This window comes from Mustela nivalis (assembly GCF_964662115.1).
Source record: "Mustela nivalis genome assembly, contig: HAP1_SCAFFOLD_424, whole genome shotgun sequence".
NCBI lineage: Eukaryota > Metazoa > Chordata > Mammalia > Carnivora > Mustelidae > Mustela > Mustela nivalis.
Window position 1 is genome coordinate 432,750 of NW_028136230.1, and position 7,435 is coordinate 440,184.

At 37.0% G+C, this 7,435-nt stretch overlaps 1 pseudogene across 1 annotated transcript; it reads right to left on the minus strand.

Annotated features, from left to right (window-relative positions):
* Positions 1–4,591: 4,591 nt before the first annotated feature.
* On the minus strand, positions 4,592–5,523 carry LOC309857139 (small ribosomal subunit protein uS5 pseudogene; annotated as a pseudogene). Its single transcript has one exon. The product of its transcript is annotated as a small ribosomal subunit protein uS5 pseudogene (transcript).
* Between the last annotated feature and the right edge of the window lie 1,912 nt (positions 5,524–7,435).

A 7,435-nucleotide genomic window follows, 5' to 3' on the forward strand; every position in this document is an offset into this window, starting at 1 on the left:
GTTCCATGTTGTATTTCTAGGAATGGACCAAATTTTTATTTTTATTTTTAAGTTTTCTAAATATTGTCCAACTTACCTCAAATGTTTTTATTATGGGCACTTTCATTCTTTCACATTCTTGCAAGGCAATTTTACTGTTGCCCAATATGGTAAGTGTGTAATAGTATGTCATTTTAGGTTTTAATTTATTTTTAATTTAATTTAATTTAATTCCAGATTCATAATAAAGATAAACAGTTTTTATATATGAGTGGCCATTTGGATTACCCTTTCTGTAAAGTACATGCTCAAATCTTTTTTTTTTTTTTAACTTTTTATTTTTTATAAACATATATTTTTATCCCCAGGGGTACAGGTCTGTGAATCACCAGGTTTACACACTTCACAGCACTCACGAAAGCACATACCCTCCCAAATGTCCATAATCCCATCCCCTTCTCCCAAACCCCCTCCCCCCAGCAACCCTCAGTTTGTTTTGTGAGATTAAGAGTCACTTATGGTTTGTCTCCCTCCCAATCCCATCTTGTTTCATTTATTCTTCTCCTACCCACTAAAGCCCCCATGTTGCATCACCACTTCCTCATATCAGGGAGATCATATGATAGTTGTCTTTCTCTGCTTGACTTATTTCGCTAAGCATGATACGCTCTAGTTCCATCCATGTTGTCGCAAATGGCAAGATTTCATTTCTTTTGATATCTTAACACTGTGTCATACTGACTTCTTTAATAGTAGATTTTCTGAATGAACTTTTAGCTGTGTAGGTCTTCTCTATTTTATTTTGAACTTGTTTTCATTTCAAAATCTTTATATTTATTTTCATAATCTGCTTTTATTTTTCTTTGTCTATTATCTATCTATCTATCTATCTATTTATTTGCAAGCAAGAGAGAGTGAGCAAGTGAGAGTGCAGGGAGGGATAGAAAAAGAAGGGAAAAGAATCTTAAGCAGGCTCCAGGCTCAGCACAGAGCCCAACTCTGGGCTCTATTTCACAACCATGACATCATGACCTGAGACAAATTGAAAGAGATAAAATAAAATTAAGGTGTTAAAAAAAAAGGAAAAAGAATTGGAGGTTTAATTAAGTGAGCCACCCAGGCACCCCTGTGGTATCTTAAATTAGCTGTCATATCTTTAAAGTTCTAGAGTATCCATTTGGTTCATTTATAAAACCTTTCTCAATATCATTTTTAGTGTCAGTTTTTTGTTCAATTTGCTTCCCCTTTCATTTCTTTGAGCAGAGTAATCAAGCCATTTTACAATCTTTATTGATCATTTTAACATCATACTTAATCCCATTTTGTCTATCAAATCTTGTTAATGGTTTTTCTTTGTGTGCTTTGTTACATTTTGCTATGTTCAAGACATTATATTTGAAACTCTTATTGAGTAGGGATAATTAAGAGCTATAATAACGGTATGGTCCTCCTTGGTAGGATTTTCTCTTATATCTGAGACTCTACAAGACAATCATACTCCAAATTCAGTGATTGGCTTTCTCAGTTTACACAGAAGGCAAGGTAGGCTATAGTCTTATTTCTGCTTCTCCTTGTGCTTTGGGGATCTCAAGTTAAATTTGGGCTGTACCAAAGTCCTCAAATTTGATTGCTGCTGGATTTGTTTCTCTAGTATCAAGAGTCTATTAACAACACAGCTCAGTGTGTTTTAGCAGTTTCAAATGCTCTCATAGCTAAAATGGCTTCAGGGCATATATCTCTAGGCTCTCATTGTATTTCGTATTTTGGCCCAGTAATCCCTCACTTATTTTTATAATCATTCTGATATTTTTAACTTTAAAAGCTATTTTGTCTGGATTTTTAGTTGTCTTAAGTAGGAGTTTTTAGATCACCATTACTAGAAGCAACAACAAATATACATGAAAATATCTGCAGTAGTTTATCACATCTTTATGGCTTTGAACTTCCATAAGCTGAGGCATCCTTCTCTAATCACTTAGGCAAACTCCAATTTACCCTTTAATACAACCCAAGAATTGCTTCATTTAAGAACATGTTCAGGGATGACTCTTCCCCACTGTTCTTACCAACATTCCCACACACTCTTTGCTACCCACACCTTGTTTATGAACTTTCGTTAGGTATATCAGCGTGACCAGAATTTTGCTCTATTGTATTTTTGTCCTTTAGAGCTTTAATTAAATATGAATTCCATAGAAAGTCTGTCCCTTTTCTTTCAAACCTGGGTTAGTTATTTCTTCTCATTCTTTGTCAGAAGTTACTTTATTAGAGAAACTTATAGCTCTATTGTGACTTTGGAGCCTTTACAGTTTTTCGACTGGAAAAATCACCCATCCCTGAGATTTTTACGCAGCTTCCTAGCTGATATTATTCAGAAATCTGTTCAAAACAGACTTTTTCAGGGAGGCCCTTTCGGACCACTCAGTTAAAAAACCTCTTCTCAATCACTGCTCTTTTTAAAATGTGCTTATTTAGTTCAAATATGCATCTCTATTAACGAAAAAGCAGTACGATTTTTTTTTTAAAGTTGGCTTACCTATTATCTATCTCTCCCATTAAAATGATTCCTCTGGCCTGGGGTTTTGTTGTGCTCATTTTAGACCAGGCACTCAATAAATTGTCTCTGAATGATTGAATTGTTTGACTCCCTTGCTAGATTCTCAACTTCATGAGGCCAAGGATTGTTCTATTCAGTCCTTCTTTATCCTCAATGTCTGTTATATTGCAGTCACTTACGTGACTAATGGGAAAAATCACAGAAAGAAAGAGTTAAAACTACAGAAAAACCCTGTAGGTTCAATAACACAAAGCTTTCTAAAATTATTTAGCCCAGGAATTGAATACTGGCTGCACTTTTGATTTTTTTTAAATGGTATTGAATTTAATTTAAATGGAAATACTGGAATGGTAGAATAATAAAAAAATTATAAAAGCAACTTGCTCCTTAAAGTAAGAATTATATAGGGCATCTCTTCTAGAAGCAAAATTTTCAAATGACAAACATCTGAAAGCATAGAAGGAGAAGTAAGAGTGTGAATTGTACTTCAATGCTCTTTTCTTTATATTCAACAAACAGCTTCATTCACACACCTTTCCAATTTTTTCAACTCTTTTGACAAAGCCTTCAGAGGAGTTACTGCTGATGACAACCATCACAGCCTAACAGGAGAAATTTTATAAAGAAAAATAATAGCATGTTTTTCCCAAATTGTTAAGGATATGGTGAAGCTCTGTCGGATTCAAAGGAGGAATGTGCAATTCCATGCTATATATAATAATAACTTGTTTTAATAGTGGCTTTGCAATTTTTCAGATATATCCATTTACTGAAACCACTATCAAATAAACAAAAACAAACAAATGAACAGGGGTTCGAGACAGAAATTATCTAATCTAAAAATAGCACATGTTCACAGAATACACAACACATATCCCAAGTACTACTATAGGCTTCAAGTAATAGTCAAAACAATAGTAAACATGATTCAGACCACACCAGTCAAATCATAAATGGGACCTTAACTGTAAATCCTTATCTTTAGATCAAAGCGGGTAATTGGGGGCTGAAGATACATTATAGAACTAATATGTTATAGAACTCCTCTGAAATGAGTCATTTATTCCATCACTTTTCCTGCACAGCTGCTGACCCATGTTTTGGTTCCTGGAAATAGCTGCTACCCTGTCATACTTCTTAAAAGCACATATATTGATAACTCTACTCATTCCTCCATTCCTCTGTGACTGTCACTGTGTTAAAATGTGGAGTCAGCTGACTCACTTGTGATGGTAATAAAGTAGATGAGTTTGCAAAGTATTTTGTTATTTCTAAAAATGCAAAAACCAAATTACATTGAAATCATAAGGGGTGTTTCAGGGAGAGCTGTAGGATGTGGTTTCTTGTGTAATCCACAGAGATTAGCTCCAACACATATTTAAACTCTCCTCTAGGAGCAACCTTAGTGGTAAAGCAAGAAGATAAACAGATGTATACACACCCTGGCACAAATTTATCACTTATGTTTGGCTTCCTAGTCTCCTCATGTTACTTATTTATCTTAACTTCTCTCTGAAATCAGGGAACACAGAATCTCAATCAGTTGACATTTTTCTACTGAATTACCCAATAGTCCGATCATACCCCTAATACTTTTTAAAATTATTTCACTCATAATCCCAAATCTGCTTTGCTTCCTCATCTTAGTACACTGTAATTTGATTTCAAAATGAGGACAGTTGTCAGTAATGCCACATTCATTCATCTATTTTACAATTCCATGTGCTTATAACTATGAAGATATGTTAATAACATCCATTCCAATAAGCCACCCTAAATTTATTATCATGAAACAAGACCTCAAGAAAGAGAATTCAAAATCATCCATGTATTTGCAACTTATTGCAATAAAGCCTTTATCAATAGACTTCCCTGTGCACATGGTGGTCAAATTGCTGGTGAAAACCAGCCAGATCTATTACAAGCTTTCTCATGGCTTCTAGGTAACCCAAGTGAGCCTTTATTGATACTGGGAAGGGATAAAGCAGGGAAGGGATAAACAGTGCTATAAGATTTGGCTAGACAAAAGTAATGACTCTCATTACAAAGTGAGTATTTTTTTTTCAAGCTTTAGTTCAGTTTATTTTTCTTGTATAAAACTATGTAGTAGCCACAGCTGGAGCCTGGGTCCTCTGAACAGAGACTCTGGTGTGGGTCTTCACAAGATGGTCCGTGAACTCCTGATAGGGAGACTTGGTGAACACAGTCTCCTTCCAGAGATCAGGGGTGAGATAGCTGTAGGTCTTGGAGATGGCATCGAAAGTAGCCTTGGCAAAGTTCCCTAGGGTGGCAGTGCAGCCCCTGGCCGAGGTGTAGCAGTCGTCAATACCAGCCATCATCAGCAGTTTCTTGGGCACAGGGGCCGAGACAATGCCAGTGCCTCTGGGGGCGGGGATGAGACGCACCAGCACAGAGCCACAGCGGCCAGTCACCTTGCACGGGACAGTGTGGGGCTTGCCGATCTTGTTCCCCCAGTAGCCTCGCCGCACAGGGACAATGGAAAGCTTCGCCAGAATGATGGCTCCGCGGATGGCAGTGGCTACCTCCTTGGAACACTTGACACCCAAACCGACGTGTCCATTGTAATCTCCGATGGCGACAAATGCTTTGAACCTGGTCCGCTGGCCCGCGCGCGTCTGCTTCTGCACAGGCATGATCTTCAAAACCTCGTCCTTGAGGGAGGCTCCCAGGAAGAAGTCGATGATCTCAGATTCCTTGATGGGCAGGGAGAAGAGATAGATCTCCTCCAGGGACTTGATCTTCTTGTCTTTGACCAGGCGGCCCAGCTTGGTGACGGGGATCCACTCCTTGTCCGCGGCCTTGCCCCCGCGAGCTCCGCGGCCTCGGCCCCGGCCCCGACCACGGCCCCGGCCCCGGCCCCGGCCCCGGATGCCGCTGCCGAAGCCACCGCGGAAACCGCCGCGGCCTCCCATTCCAGGGCCCCCGGGCCCTCCGGGCCCTCCCGCAGCACCGGCGTCATCTGCCATTTGGTGTTCTCTCGGAGAGGAAACAAAGTGAGTATTTTAAAGCAAAAGAGCCTGTTGGGAATATTGTTTTATAAAATAGTGGTTTTTTTTATTAAGTTTTTAAAATTCAATTAGGTAACATATAGTGTACCAATAGTTTCAAATGTAGATTTCAGTTATTCATCCATAGCATATAATAGCTAATGCTCAGTACTTACTGTTATAGCTTCTTGAAAGCAGAATTTTAACCCACTGAGCCACCCAGGCGCCCTTGAAAGCAGAATTTTAGATCACATTTTCTGATTACTTCCATGTCGTACAACACTTTCCTGCTAGCAACCTTCAAAACATACTGTTTGTTAGAGGAATTTCTTTAATAATAAATAAATAGGAATTCATTTAAATTTATAAATATATAAAATAAATAGGAATTTATTTAAATTTATTTAAATATTACACACTGTTTCATTGTTCATAAATAAGGTGATGATATTATAGCCATTAGTTGGTAGCACTGATATATCACTATCTTTTTACTTCTCAGTGCATTCTCTTTACACAAATAGATATATATTTTAAAAAATGTGAATCTGTGGCAAACTTGTAAAAAAACCCTATACAGTAAAGTTTATCATTTTAAGTAATCTCAATTATCTTCCTCAATTGTGATAGTATATCCTTCTATCTAGGCCAGATATTGTATGAGGGATTTGAAGAGACATACTTTTCTAAATTTCACTTTTCTCATCTGCAAAATGCTTATCATGATCCTACAAAAAAATACACTTATAATTTTTTGATGAAAATTTATTTATTTATTTTAAGATTTTATTTCTTTATCAGAGAGAGTGGGCGAGAGAGCAAGCACAGGCAGACAGAATGGCAGGCAGAGGTAGAGGGAGAAGCAGGCTCCGGCCGAGCAAGGAGCCAGATGCGGGACTCGATCCCAGGATGCTGGGATCATGACCTGAGCCAAAGGCAGCTGCTTAACCAACTGAGCCACCCAGGCGTCCCTTTTGATGAAAATTTAATCTGTATAAACAATATATTTGTTTTAATGCGTGGTTCATGGAAAACATCTTTTTTAATTATAAGCAGTATTAGAAATTAAGTAAATGTGTCTATAATATTTAAAGTTTTAACACATAATTCCACTGCTTTGCCTTATTTTCTCAAATCCCTTTACCACTTTCACTGACAGAGTCAAATGTACTTTTTCTACTAGTAGCCAGCTCTTTGTCTTTTGTCAGAAAGATGCCCTTGTGAATTATTTATAATAGAGATATTAGCAATAATAATAATAATAATAATAATAATAATAAGTAGCAATGAAAATGTTAAAAAAAAAGTTTTCTTAACTAATTAGGGTTCTTAGACATCAATTAGAGGAACCACCTCGGGCAAGCAAATTAATCTGCAAGACATTCCCAGAATTAACAAGTCAGTCAGATACAGGGTTGTCTGTAGACTGAAAAGAACTAGGTTTGGAAAATAGGTAAGGACAGTGAAAAAAGTGATCAAATTTTTGGGCAAAATAAACTCTTAGTTGTCCTTTCAATGGAGTCCTGTTCATTATGTAGCAGAAACTCTGGAGATTATCTCAATCCATTGGAGACACCCCGTTTATTAGCTTGCTATTGACAAAGTTATTTACAAACTGTAGAGCAAGAGGTTATAATGGAGAAAACTGATGGTAATGCACAGGATTCTTGTTAACAATAATGCAAGTTAGTGATTTTTCATTAGAAAACATAAATTCTATAACCCAAATTATGGGCCCAGAGCACTTCTGCTGCACAACTCTGCTTATATCCCAAATAACCATGTGAACTAGTTTTAATATCTGTTTCTCTTATTAATTTTTGAATAAAAATTCTTGACACAAGTATTTTATAATTGTGTGATAATCATGAATTTAATTTTTGGAGAACAA